Genomic DNA, 14,054 nt, shown 5'->3' with positions numbered 1-14,054 from the left:
ACACAGGTCGGTTTAGATGGGGACTACTTACCCCTCTACACAATCTTTAAAGTGGAGCTTCACCCTTTAAAAAAAAATTCTGACATCGTTAAAATCGTTAAAATCGTTATGTGCGATTTTTACCTCACGGCAATCCCACGGGAGTGGGCGTTCCAGGTGCCGACAGAACCCGAACATCGGTGTGCAGGCGCCGTATAGAGCCGCACCGACGTTCGGGTTTTTATGCCAACCTGTGACGCGCAGTATGCGCCGTTCGGAAGCCTGTCAATCACAGGCAGTGCTTGGGAACGCCCACTCCCGCGGGATTGCCGTGAGGTGAAAATCGCACATAACCAGGTATGTGCTGAGAACACTGGCATTCTGTCGGTAGGATGGCTCGACTCCGTGTGATGTCAGAATTTTTTTCGAGGGTGAACCTTCACTTTAAGGTTAGGTTTACACTTGCAGTTGGGGGGTGGTAAAGACACACTATTAAAGGGGTTGTAAAGGTACAATTTTTTTCCCTGAATAGCTTCCTTTACCTTAGTGCAGTCCTCCTTCACTTACCTCATCCTTCCATTTTGCTTTTAAATGTCCTTATTTCTTCTGAGAAATCCTCACTTCCTGTTCTTCTGTCTGTAACTCCACACAGTAATGCAAGGCTTTCTCCCTGGTGTGGAGTGTCATGCTAGTCCCCTCCCTTGAACGACAGGAGAGTCAGAACGCCCACTAACACAGCTCCTTTCTCTATCTGCAACGTAGAGAGCGTCCTGACTCTCCTGTAGTCCAAGGGAGGGCGAGCATGACACTCCACACCAGGGAGAAAGCCTTGCATTACTGTGTGGAGTTACAGACAGGTGGTGTGGGTTTATAGGAATTAAAACAGACAGGAGGAAGGTGACATAATGCCTCCTCATGTCTGTCAAATGTCATCTGAAAAGCATTCCACTATGGCTCACTCTTCAGAGGGCAGCCCTTGTGTAGACAAACCTTTTTATCTCAATCTCAGTCTAGCTCAGCAGCCTGTCTGTTTGGGCCAAACAGAGCTGGACACACTCTCCCTGAATATCCACACACACTGAAGAAAATCTGTCTTCTAAAGGAGGAAGATTACTCCAATTTGTGGGCAACATCCTTCTAAGGCCTAGTACACACGAGAGGATTTATCCGCGGAAACGGTCCGGGGGACCGTTTCCGCGGATAAATCCTCTGGCGGATTTTGATCTCATGGTTGTACTTACCATGAGATCAAAATCCCCGCGGAATTCCGTCCGCGGTGACGTGTCGCGCCGTCGCCGCGATGATGACGCGGCGACGTGCGCGATGCTGTCATATAAGGAATTCCACGCATGCGTCGAATCATTACGACGCATGCGGGGGATGGATTCGGACGGATTGATCCGGTGAGTCTGTACAGACCAGCGGATCAATCCGTTGGACTGGATTCCAGCGGATCGATTTCTTAGCATGTCAAGAAATTTTGATCCGCTGGAAATCCATCCCCGGGGACAAAAATCTGCGGATCAATTCCAGCGGGTCGATCCTCTCGTGTGTACGGGGCCTTACAATCAATTACATTCTGATACTTGTTTAGAGACTTATTGCATACTAAACCAAGCTCTATTGATTGTGTTACAGTTAGACCATGCATCTGTCACATGTCCATAACTAAATAAGAAACAAATGTGGCTATCAATACACTTTTACCTGTATATGATTGGACTTGTCTTAGGTTTTTGTCCAGAAAACTATTAACCACTGTTGGAAAATTCATATTCAAAGGAGAAGACATGAAAATTACCCCTATACATTTACAGCTACTAGAGAAGAACAAAGCTTTTCTGATGTGCCAAGCTGCACACAAAGTGAACATATAAATTGGTCCTTTTGACCCTTACCAGTTCACCCCTGTGCTCATTTTTACTTTTTTACTACTTCCATATTGGTTTAGTTACAGTGTGTTAGAATTATATCTAATAAGACATGTTAAACATGACATGGTCATAACCCAATAAAAAAGAGGAAGCATAGGTTTGAAATACCTTGAAATAGCTGTATTCTGTGAAAGCAAAGGTTTCCAATTAGCCTGCATAAATGGGACCCAATTCCAGTCCTCTTTAAGCGAGAAACAATAAAAACAACAGTTAGCAACCGTATTGGGTAGGTAAAAATAATGTACACTGCTCAAAAAAATTAAAGGAACACTTTGAAAACATATCAGATCTCAATGGGCAAAAATCTCATGCTGGATATCTATACTGATATGGATTGGGTAATGTGTTATGCCGCATACACACCATCACTTTATGTGATGAAAAAAAAACGACATTTTCTGTGAAGTAAAAAGTAACCTTTTTGAAACTTCAATTTTCAAAGACGAAGTTGCCTACACACCATCGTTTTTCTCACAATGTTCTAGCAAAGCGAGGTTACGTTCCATCACGTTTTTCCATTGAAGCTTGCTTCATAAGTAGCTTCTGGGCATGCGCGGGTGAAAAAACGTCGTTTTAAACGACGTTCTTTGCTACACACGGTCAATTTCTGTGAAGTAAAAGTTGACGTTTTGAAAAACGACACATAAAATTGAAGCATGCTTCAATTTTTTTTGGTCGTTTTTTAGAAGACATAAAACGACGTTTTCCCCCACACACGGTCAATTAAAGTGACGTTTTTAAAAACTTCATTTTTTTTCATCACATAAAGTGATGGTGTGTATGCGGCATAAGGAATGAAAGGATGGTACATTCTTTGAAGGAAATAAAAATTATCCACCTACAGAGGGCTGAATTCAAAGACACCCCGAAAATAAAAGTGAAAAAAAGTTCTCTGCGGCTTCTCCAGACCCTTTCACTTCTGTCACATATGCTCTGGGTGAACCTGCTCTCATCTGTGAAAAGCATGGGGCACCAGTGGTGCACCTGCCAATTCTGGTGTTCAAGAAAAAATGCCAATCGAGCTCCACAGTGTCTGGCAGAGAGCACACTAGAGGACGTTGGGCCCTCAGGCCAACCCCATGAAGTCTGTTTCTGATTGTTTGGTCAAAGACATTCACACCAGTGGCCTGCCGGAGGTCATTTTGCAGGGCTCTGGCAGTGATCATCCTGTTCCTCCTTGCACAAAGGAGCAGACACCAGTCCTACTGATGGGTTAAGGACCTTCTACGGCTCTGTCCAGCTCTCCTAGAGTAACTGCATGTCTCCTGGAATTTCCTCCATGCTCTTGAGACTGTGCTGGGAGACACGGCAAACCTGGCAATAACACGTATTGATGTGCCATCTGAAGGAGTTGGACTGCCTGTGCAACCTTTATAGGGTTCAAGTATCGCCTTGTGCTACCAGTAGTGACACTGACCCTAGCCAAATGCAAAACTAGTGAAAAACAGTCAGAAAAGATGAGTAGGGAAAAAAAATGTCAGACACCTGATTTTCATTTAAATGTCCCTTTGTCACATAACCACACAGCTTTCGGTTTCAGTAGATCAGTGGACAGTTGGGAGTGTCCTCCCGCTCCCTAGGATTGTCATTAGCAGAGGTGCCACACCTAGCTGATCGTGCCGATGGCCGGGTGGGGGCGGAGCCAGCATGACAGAGGCAAGATGGATGGAGATGAGGCGGGCATGGTGGAGCTAGAGGAGTAGCCTGGAAGGAAGGGGCAGGACTATTCAGAGGTCTGCTGATTTATTTATTTTTAAACGGACCCGACAATGATTTACGGAAATGCCTGTAAACTGCTGTCACATTCAGCCTAACATACAGACCATTGTCAGTACAGAATAGGAGATTGCTTATTGTCTAGCTTGGACTACTGTTTCTAATACAGACAACCAGCAATTCAGAAAATGCATATTATAAAAGTTAAAGGTATTTGATACACGAATCATTGGCAAATTCATTTTGTTGGGGGGAATTCCACTTTAAAGCTTAAAGGGGTTGTAAAGGAAAAAATATTTTTTCATAATAAGCATCCTTTACCTGCAGACATTCCTCTTTTCACTTCCTCATTGTTAATTTTTGCTCAGAAGTTGCTCTATTTCTTCTCTGTTCTGTTCACTTCATGCTTGTCTGATTTTACTGACCACCGTGATGGGAGGCTTTACTGCGGTGGTCAGTAACGTGCTCACCCCCTCCTGGGAACTACATCTGTGTGGCAGGACACTCTCTACGTGTTAGAGACTTCAAGGAGGTGTGAATTACTGGGCGTGCCGCAATTCATACTGGGAAATGTAATTCTTACATGAACGAACGATGCAAACCAGGAAGTGAATGAGAGAACAGAAACTAGAACGCCGGAGGTGATATAGATGAAGGAATTTAATAGGTATTTAATCGTTTTTTAACAGAATCATTACACTATTCTGTCTGTCTACCTTGCAGACATTAATTGTAGGCAAAAAAATGTTTTCCTTTAGTGACCCTTTAACTGCAGCCACATTGTTTTACTTTATAGCTTTGAATAGAACAGGGAAGAGTTACATTGTGTTTCTCAAGTTGTTATTGCTATTGGGCAGAATTTTCCCCTTACTTTGTCTGTGAGACACCATTAAAGAAATGGAGCATGGGGCTGTCAATGGTACAGGAAGGCACAGACAGCAATATAAACATAGTCAAAAGTTCTAACCCTCTCCCAGTGCATTAAAAGTTTTTTTTTATCTGCATCCGAATTAAAAAAAATTTTTATCAATTGCTGTCTTGACAGGAAGTGAAGCAACATCTTTCCAGCAGGCTGAGTCTTTAACCCTTCCAATACAGTAAAAGTTATTTATTCTCTCAATTTTGGCTACTGTTGTAGTTATGCAATTGCCCCCTTTGTTTTTCACAAGCTACACATTTAGGGCGATCTCTCTTCAGGTGACCCTGGCATCAAAATGCTAATTTAGATTATTAAAGCTACAGATAATGTTGATACAAATGTCCAAGGCTCAATAGATAGAAGAACGAATTGTACTTTTATATAGAATATGTACTAAACGTTTAACCTTTTTCCAAAGGTGAGCCTACAGATTGTCTGCATTGTGCTTTCTGACAAGTGTGCAATACTGCTTACTGGAAGGCTTATAACTGTAAGTATCAATTTGTGAGACTGGGACCACTTTGTACCTTATTTTGCTGGTTGTATTTTATAAAGGTGATATTTCAAAAAAATTAAAATGTCTGTTTCTCTTACTTGTTCTCTATTCTCCCTGTCAAGCTCTCAAAATGAAATTATTTTACCGTGTCTCTTGAAAGTCCACCTTGATCATGCAATATTGTTCGGCAAGGCCACTAATAAAACACAAGTGTTCTTTTGTCAGGCCACGAGTGATTGTTTGGGAGAGTGCCGGCCAGGAAAACAAGTATCACAGACAAAGTGATACACTTAAGACCCTCAAGACAAAGGACCAATTGACTTACCCTATTCATTTTTGTGCCAAACATGTAAACACATCTTCTTTCTATCTTTATAGCATGAAGAGTGCCAGCTTGTTAACATACTGGGTGTAACTGTGGAGTTAACAAGCCTATAAAGGCCATTATGTAGATTTCTTGTCCTGGCAGGAAAGATCAGATGTTCCTGAATAAGCAATTTGGATCTTTGCGATATTTTTGCTGCAGAACAACATAAAATCGGTTGAAGACTGGTACTTTAACTACAGTATATACTGCTTAGAAATAGCCAAATAGTATGAAGCCCCATATTAAAAAAATACATGCAATGTAATAGGTTTTATCCATGTAAGGTTAGTAAGGTCTCTTCATTAAATTAACAACAAAATTATTCATCATTTAGCCATTTAAAATAACACCAAATGAGAAAAGAAACAGTACATATGATAAAATCTTATGTAACTTTACTGTAGATGTTTATCCTGATTGGAGATTCTCCTTAAAGGAAAAGTACAGACATAGTTATTTTGGTTGTCCTCAGTGGCGGCTGGTGAAGTTTTAGGATGGGGCACCCTGCTTTTTTGACCCCTCCCACTTCTCATAAACACCATCATAGAATTCACCCACTCAATCCCCTGTATTCCACTTGCTTCCACCCATAGTGTCAAGAGTATACAGCCCCAGAATCACATGACAGAGTATACAGCACCAGAATCACAGGACAGAGTATACAGCTCACATTAGAAATCTGAAGGAAAAAATTGCAACACTGGGCAAAACTGCCAACCTGGGATTAATGGAGAGGGTGGAAGGGTAAGTCAGGATTATCAGGTAGGAAGATGGGTTAACACTGCTAGAGGGAGTGGTAGGGGCACACAGAAAAAGAAGGCCAGCCCTGGGTTTGAGCACCCTCACAGATTCGCCAAGTTGGGTGAAGATGTGGCATATCAAGCTCAGAGGTGGCAGCCTTAGATTTCACTGCTCCTCCTGGCTGGGAGAGCAACCCATCTAGTAGGGGTGGTGAGTGGAGTACAGGTAGGCCTAGACAGTTGGTGGTAATAGGGGATTCTATAAGCAGAAGGACTGATAGTATAATTTGCCACCAGGATCGCCTCAACCGAATGGTTTGCTGTCTCTCTGGTGCCAGGTTTCGGCGTGAGGTGGACCAGGTTGATTAATTACTTGAAGGGGCTGGGCATGACCCAGCTGTCTTGGTCCAGGTTAGAACCAATGACAGAATATATGGAAGGCTCCTTAAGAACAATTTAAATAACTAGGCTGCAAGTTGAAGGGAAGGACCTCCAAGGTGATATTGCCTGTGCCATTAACCACATGTAACCAACAGACTGCCCTATGCATGTCACAGGAAAAACGAGCCACAAAATGTTTGCTCCCACTATGCTAGATGTGAATGGGGCATGAAAGTGAAATTGGTGCGATAACACAAGAACAATGAGGCTCCATTCACATCTGTGTGTTTCCTTGCATTTCAAAAATGCACTGCTCCAAAAACCGCAGTAAAAAAACGCACCAAGCTCCACTCTAAAAAATAGTCCTGAAGCTTCTTTGGGGCGATTGCTGTGTAGGGCATCCCATTCAGGTGGATGAGCTGCCCTATGTGTGATAAGTAAAAAATGCTCAAACACACCTCCCCACCCCGCTAAAAAAAAAAGAAACGCATGTGGGTATGCAAGTTTCCGCTATGCAGAGATGTGAACGGGGCTTGACAGCTAAGTGTTTCTGTCCACTTCCCCCTATATACTTGTATAAAGATGGCCATACACTATGCAATCTGATTGTGTATTTGGTGAGGAGAGTGATCACTGATTGATTGCATTTTATTAAAATAATGTGAACCTGGGAATGGGAGGGTGGATGATGCAGGGTGTGTGCTAATGAGATCAGCTGATCAACTCCTTCCTGTGTCTGATCAGGAAGAAGACATTACTAATGGAAACGTCTGGATACATAGATGAGCACAACAAAAGTAAGGGACTGTAGATTTAGAGGGAAAGTGTTTATATTTTTGCAAAAAAGGTAGATGAATGACATATTGGTGTATAGGGGAGATGGAATTTAGAAAAAAAAAGTTTACAAAGGTGAACTTACCCTTTAACTTTTAGGCCGGGTACTCATGACCAAACATGTATGGTGAAAGCGGTCCGTCGGACCGTTTTCACCATACATGTCTGCCAGAGGGCTTCTGTACGATGGTTGTACACACCATCGTACAGAAGTCCGCGCGTAAACAATACGCGGGGCGTGTCCGCGGTGTCGCCGCGTCGATGACGCGGTGTCGCCGCGACAATGACGCGGCGACTTGGGCGGCCCGCCTTTAAAATGCTTCCACGCATGCGTCGAAGTCATTCGACGCATGCGAGGGACGGCGGGCGCCTGGACATGTACGGTAGGTCTGTACTGACGACCGTACATGTCCGAGCGGGCAGAATTCCAGCGGACTGTTTTAAAACAAGTCCAGGAATATTTGTCTGCTGGGAAAAGGCCCGGCGGGCAAATGTTTGCTGGAATTCGGCCCGCTCGCGCCCACACACGACCAAACATGTCTGCTGAAACTGGCCTGCGGGCCAGTTTCAGCAGACATGTTTGCTCGTGAGTATGGGGCCTAAGAGAGCACATTTTCCAAGAATGAGGGCTGCTCTTAAAGACTAATGCCCCGTGCACACGGTCGCTTTATGATGTAAAAAAACTACGTTTTTAAAAATGTCATTTTAACCTGCCTGGCGGTATTCCCGAGTCTGACTCGGGGTTAGATTTTCCTGCTGCGAGCGGTAACCCCGAGTCAGACTCGGGCTTGCCCTGCTAGATCCACAGGCATGGTTTACTTACCTTGTCCCTGGATCCAGCGATGCCACCGCGCTGTGTGAGCGAGCGGGACCTCGCTCGATTCACACAGTGTCCCCGTGTGCCGCCGATCTCCGTTCCCTGAGACGTTACGACGCACGGGAGCGGAGAACGGCGCCAAATTCAAAAAAGTAAACAAACACTTTACATACAGTATACTGTAATCTTATAGATTACAGTACTGTATGTAAAAAAAACACACCCCCCTTGTCCCTAGTGGTCTGTCCTGTGTCATGCATGTCATTTTATATAATAAAAACGTTTCTTTCTCCCTGCAAACTGTAGATTGTCCATAGCAACCAAAAGTGTCCCTTTATGTCAAAAATAGTTTTAGATCAGCTAAAAAACAGCGATAATAAATTATAATCACTTGCAGAATTGTGCGATAGCGATTTGTGGGGAAATTCGTCATAAAAAAAAAAATAATGACAGCAACAATTCTGCAACTGAGAAAATTTCAGTGATTTTGATTTGATTACATTATTGAATAATTTTTATTATAATTATATTATTATTTGTTATAATTATTTATAATTATTTATTATATTATAATTTATAATTTTGTTTTTAAAAAAATGTCATACCCGGGATGCCTATTAGAATCTTGTTTGGTCAGATTTAAGTGAGTTATTTCTAAAAATTACAGACCTACAATATAAAACGCCAAATTTCCTTGCAAATAATGGTACCGCTTTTAGCATGTTTTTTCTGAAAAAATCATACCGCCAGGGAGGTTAAATGAACGTGTGTGGGGAAAACGTCGTTTTATGTCTTCTGAAAAACGACAAAAAATAAATTGAATTAAAACAACGTTTTTAAACCCGCGCATGCTCAGAAGCAAGTTAGGACGCGAATTTGAATGGAACAGAATCGTACGTGCTGAACGTAACCGTGCTTTGCTAGAGCTTTTGGAAAAAACGATGGTGTGTATGCTACATCATTTTTGAAAATGAAGTTTGAAAAACTTCGTTTTTTTTCATCACATAAAACTTTGTTTTTTTCTATCACCAAAAACTACCATCTGTACGCGGTATTAGATTGGAAGGGAATATTGGCATCAATGGACACAGAACAGAAATGGGAATTATTCAAAATGACTGTATTCAAACTCACTGCAAAGTATAAAAAACGTGAAAAAAAAAACGCGCTAACAAAAATTCTGAATGAATATTCTGAAAGACATATACACAGTGAGTAAACATAAAATAGATAAAGGTCGCGCTATTCAATCATGTATAAACAAATATAAAAATTAGATGACTAGATTAGTAGAACAGTCCACAAGTGATGTGAAAATAAATCCTGATGTCAATCTCCACCATCCACCAAAGTAGTGATATTAAATATCAGTGCCTCCACAGCGCTTGTGGTTTCAGCCCAGCCTAGGCCTTTCTCAAGGGCCAAATGGTATCCCAACAAGATCACCCCTTGGCACCGTATAAGATGTGAAGATTTCATGAGACTGACCTCTCCACTGAGGCTTTTATAGTTAGATCGTGAGTGAGGACAAAATATACCCACTAACCAGTCCTCCATCAAGAGCTGAGGAGCTTACACTTCATCCTTCCCAGCTCTCTAATGCAAAGTAAATTTCCATGGGTAATAAGTAGGACCCCTCACTGTATATATAAACGCCATTTTTTTTAAAGATGGATATCTCGGTAACGGCAGCAGCCGCTGCCACAACCGAGATATCCATCTTTTCAGTGAGCGGTCCTCTAAACGATAACGGTGGTCTCCACTCTGGATTCACGCGAGATCACCGTTATCGGCGGCAGAAGAGGGCCAGCCCCCTCCCGCCCCTCTCCCGCGCCCTCCGCCGCTTACCGAAGCCGTCGGCAATGGTGGAGGCGATCGGTCCTCTCTCCTGCTCGGCTGGGATGCGAGTGAGGGCAAGATGGCTCCCACCCGTCTCCATAGCATAGCAGGGCAGAAGCAACGTCAAAACGTCACTTCCGCTTCTTAAAGGGACCTTGTCTAGTCTAAATATGGGATCTGAGGTCTTTTTGACCCCAGATCTCATATTCAGGAGGACCTGTCATGCTTTTTTTCTATTACAAGGGATGTTTACATTCCTTGTAATAGGAATAAAGGTGACCCATTATTTTTTTTTAGTGTAAAAATTTATAAAATAAATAAAAATAAATAAGAAAACAAAAGAAAAAAGTTTTAAAGCGCCCCGTCCTGACGAGCTTGTGCGCAGAAGCGCACGCATACGTGAGTAGCGCCCGCATATGAAAACGGTGTTCAAACTACACAAGTGAGGTATCACCGCGATCGTTAGAGCGAGAGCAATAATTCTAGCCCTAGACCTCCTCTGTAACTCAAAAGATGCAACCTATAAAATGTTTTAAACGTCGCCTATGGAGATTTTTAAGGGTAAAAGTTTGACGCCATTCAACGAGCGGGCGCAATTTTGAAGCGTGACATGTTGGGTATCATTTTACTCAGCGTAACATTATCTTTCACAATATAAAAAAAATTGGGCTAACTTTACTGTTGTCTTATTCTTTAATTCTAAAAAAGTTAATTTTTCCCAAAAAAAGTGCGCTTGTAAGACGGATGCGCAAATACGGTGTGACAAAAAGTATTGCAATGACCGCCATTTTTTTCTCTAGGGTGTTATACAAAAATATATATAATGTTTGGGGGTTTTACGTAATTTTCTAGCAAAAAAAATGTTTTAATCTTGTAAACACCAAATCTGAAAAACAGGCAAGGTCCTTAAGTGGTTAAAAGGCTAAAAATAAATCCTATGTGGCTCTTTACAAAAAAATCTAAAATTGGTGACTGGGGAGAAAAAGAAGGCAAATGTGTTAAATACATTTGCGCTTGTGTCCATAATGGGGATGGAATTAGCACAGCCCCAAATGATCCACAATGGCTCAAAAGTGGGTCCAGAAATATTTAGACAGAATAAAGGTGGATAAAACACTTGGATCAGATGGCATCCACCCATGGATCCTAAAAGAATTAAGCTCTGTCTTTTCAAAGCCAGTGTTTAAAATTTTTAGGGACTCATTAATGACTGGAATGGTACAACTAGATTGGCGTAGGGTCAGTGTGGTGCCCATATTGACAACAGACATTTTTGTGAAAAAAATAAATAAATGCACATATTTTTTCAGAGAATCCTGCAGAGCATTGCACCTATAATAAGTGGATAGCAGATGCCATGCCAGGCTTCTGCACACACTGCCTGTTGTTTTTTCTTCTCCATGAGGACTTTCAGTTATAGTGTAGTAGACATTGTGAATGGACAAAGCATGCTGATCAGCATGCTTGCGGTCCATTGAAACTACGGGACTTGTAGTTGTAGTTTCGCTGTTTTCAAAATGTGATGGTAGGTTCAAGGAGAGGAATCTTCACCCGTTGTGACAGGGAGGGGGCTCTGGCAGTGGACGGCAGGTGAATAGGAGCATGTCACATGTAACACCCTAAATATGGATGGAACATGTTACATGCTCCTAAAGGTGAACATATCCTTTAAAATAAGCTACAGGCAAACCACTAAATACATGTACTGTATATATAATGTTGTAGCTTCCAAACAAACTGTTTTATAATTCCATCAGGACTTGTGTCATTGGGCATTGCTTGGCTTGCATTTAGTTACATAGTTGGTAAGGTTGAAAAAAGACACAAGTCCATTGAGTCCAACCTCTGTGTGTGCGCTTTTATGTCAATATTACATTGTATATCCCATGTTGTGGTCGTTTAGGTGCCCATCTAAAAGTTTTTTTTAATTATCTATGCTCCCCACTGAAACCACCGCTTGTGGAAAATAATTTCACATCCTTACAGCTCCTACATTAAAGAACCTTCAAAACAGATTTCAGATAAAACGATTTTCCTCAAATTTTTGTGAATGGCCGCGAATGCCCTTTTACAGAAAAGTTTTATCCCTATTGTAGGGTCACCAGTACGATATTTGTAAATTTAAAGCGGATCTCCACCCTAAATAAAACATAATCTCAAACTTAATAATGCTCCTGAACAATGCTGTATCCGATATGTGCATCTAAAAAAACGTTTACTGTACCTTATAACCAAGATAGGCTTCCGGTCTGCAGACATTTCCGTCGGGTTTTCCATTCTTTCCTGTTCCGCGCAGTGTCTTCTGGGAGCTTGTGTCATAGCTCCCTTGTTATCATATTTGGCCCGTGTTAGAGGAAACATCGCGCGACTTCGTCCAGCAGGAAGTGACGCGCGATCTAAACAATGGAAGGAGGGCAGGCATTTGAAATCTCTCCATTAGACAGATCCACCGCAACAAGGAAGTGCCGAGCTGTGGGCCCACAGTTAAAATGGAGCAGGAACCGGATGGAGGAATATAAGTTGTTATTTGCCACTGTATAGCAGCCGGGGGAGACAGTACATGTGAGTAGCGCTAATTCAGGTCATTATACTTTTAAAGAGCCATTAAAAAAAAAAACGTTTTTGGGGTGGGAGATCCGCTTTAAATCATATCCCCTCACAATCGTCTCTTCTCCAGAAAGAATACATTCAGTGCTTGCAGTCTTTCTTCATAACTAATGTCCTCCAGTCCCTTTATTAGACCTTTTATTGTTGCCCTTCTCTGTACTCTCTCAATTTCCAGCACATCCTTCCCGAGGACTGGTGCCCAGAACTGGACGGACCAAAGTCTTGGAGAGTGGGAGAATTATCCCTTTATCTCTGGAGTTAATTCCCTTTTTAATGCATGCCAATATTCTATTGGCTTTGCTTGCAGCAGCTTGGCATTGCGTACCATTGCTGATAGTGGTGCAACGGATCACAGTTGATCCGTGATCCGAACGGGTCACCCCCTTTGGATCGGCACACACTGTGATCCGCGGGTTGCCGCGGCTCCGGAGCTAGGCCGAACCCGCGGCCTTTCCTAGTGTTATGGCCGCGGCTCCGGAGCTAGGCCAAAGCCGCTGCCTTTCCTAGCGTTATGGCCGCGGCTTCGGCCTACCTCCGGAGCCGCGGCCATAACGTTAGGAAAGGGGGGGTGTCTGTCGGTACTACCGGGGGGGGTGTCTGTACTGAGATAAGGGGGGTGTCTGTACTGATGCGGGTGTCTGCACTGATGCGGGTGTCTGCACTGATGCGGGTGTCTGCACCGAGGGGGTTCTTTACTGAGGGGGGACTATAGTTGGTGGGGCGGGGGGGTGACACCATTTTTTTCTGCCCTGGGTGACACCAACCCTAGTGAAGCCACTGCAGTGGGGGAGATGTGGATATTACAGTGGGGGGGGGTGTGGATATTACAGTGGGGGAGAGATGTGGATATTACAGTGGGGAGAATTTTTAATTTTTTTTGCAGATCCGAAAATGATCCGATCCGTGACTCCTGATCCGAGGAACGATCCGAACCATGAGTTTTTTGATCCGTTGCACCCCTAATTGCTGAGCCTGTTATCTACTAGGACCCCCAGGTCCTTTTCCATCTCCCCCTAGTAGTAGATTGTATTCATATGTTTGCCGCCTAAATGCATAATTTTACATTTTTCTACATTAAAACTCATTTGCCATGTAGTTGCCCACTCCATTAATCTGTTCAGATCTTCTTGCAAGGTTTCCACATCCTGCAGAGAAGCTATTGCCCTGCTTAGCTTAGCATCGTCCACAAATACTGAGATTGAGCTGTTTGTCCCATCCTATGGGTCATTTATAAATAAATTACATAGGATTGGTCCCAGGACAGAACCCCGAGGGTCTTTGCTTTCCATATTGGACCATTCAAAGTACTCCCCGTTTTTCACTACCCTCTGAACTCCCCCCTGTAGCCAGTTTTCAATCCAGGGACTCATCCTTTGGTCCATGCCGACAGACCTTAGCTTGTATAGTAAATGTTTGTGGGGAACT

The 14,054-nt window shown here is 42.9% G+C and overlaps 1 long non-coding RNA gene across 1 annotated transcript; it reads left to right on the top strand.

Annotated features, from left to right (window-relative positions):
• Positions 1 to 4,731: 4,731 nt before the first annotated feature.
• LOC120939669 lies at positions 4,732 to 13,539 on the top strand. Its single transcript, XR_005749346.1, has 3 exons — positions 4,732 to 5,038; positions 7,277 to 7,329; positions 13,513 to 13,539. It is a non-coding gene; the product is annotated as an uncharacterized LOC120939669 (long non-coding RNA).
• Positions 13,540 to 14,054: the final 515 nt, after the last annotated feature.

The sequence above is a fragment of the Rana temporaria genome, chromosome 5, assembly GCF_905171775.1.
Source record: "Rana temporaria chromosome 5, aRanTem1.1, whole genome shotgun sequence".
In the NCBI taxonomy this organism is placed as follows: domain Eukaryota; kingdom Metazoa; phylum Chordata; class Amphibia; order Anura; family Ranidae; genus Rana; species Rana temporaria.
This window is presented reverse-complemented; position numbering and strand designations above follow the sequence as displayed.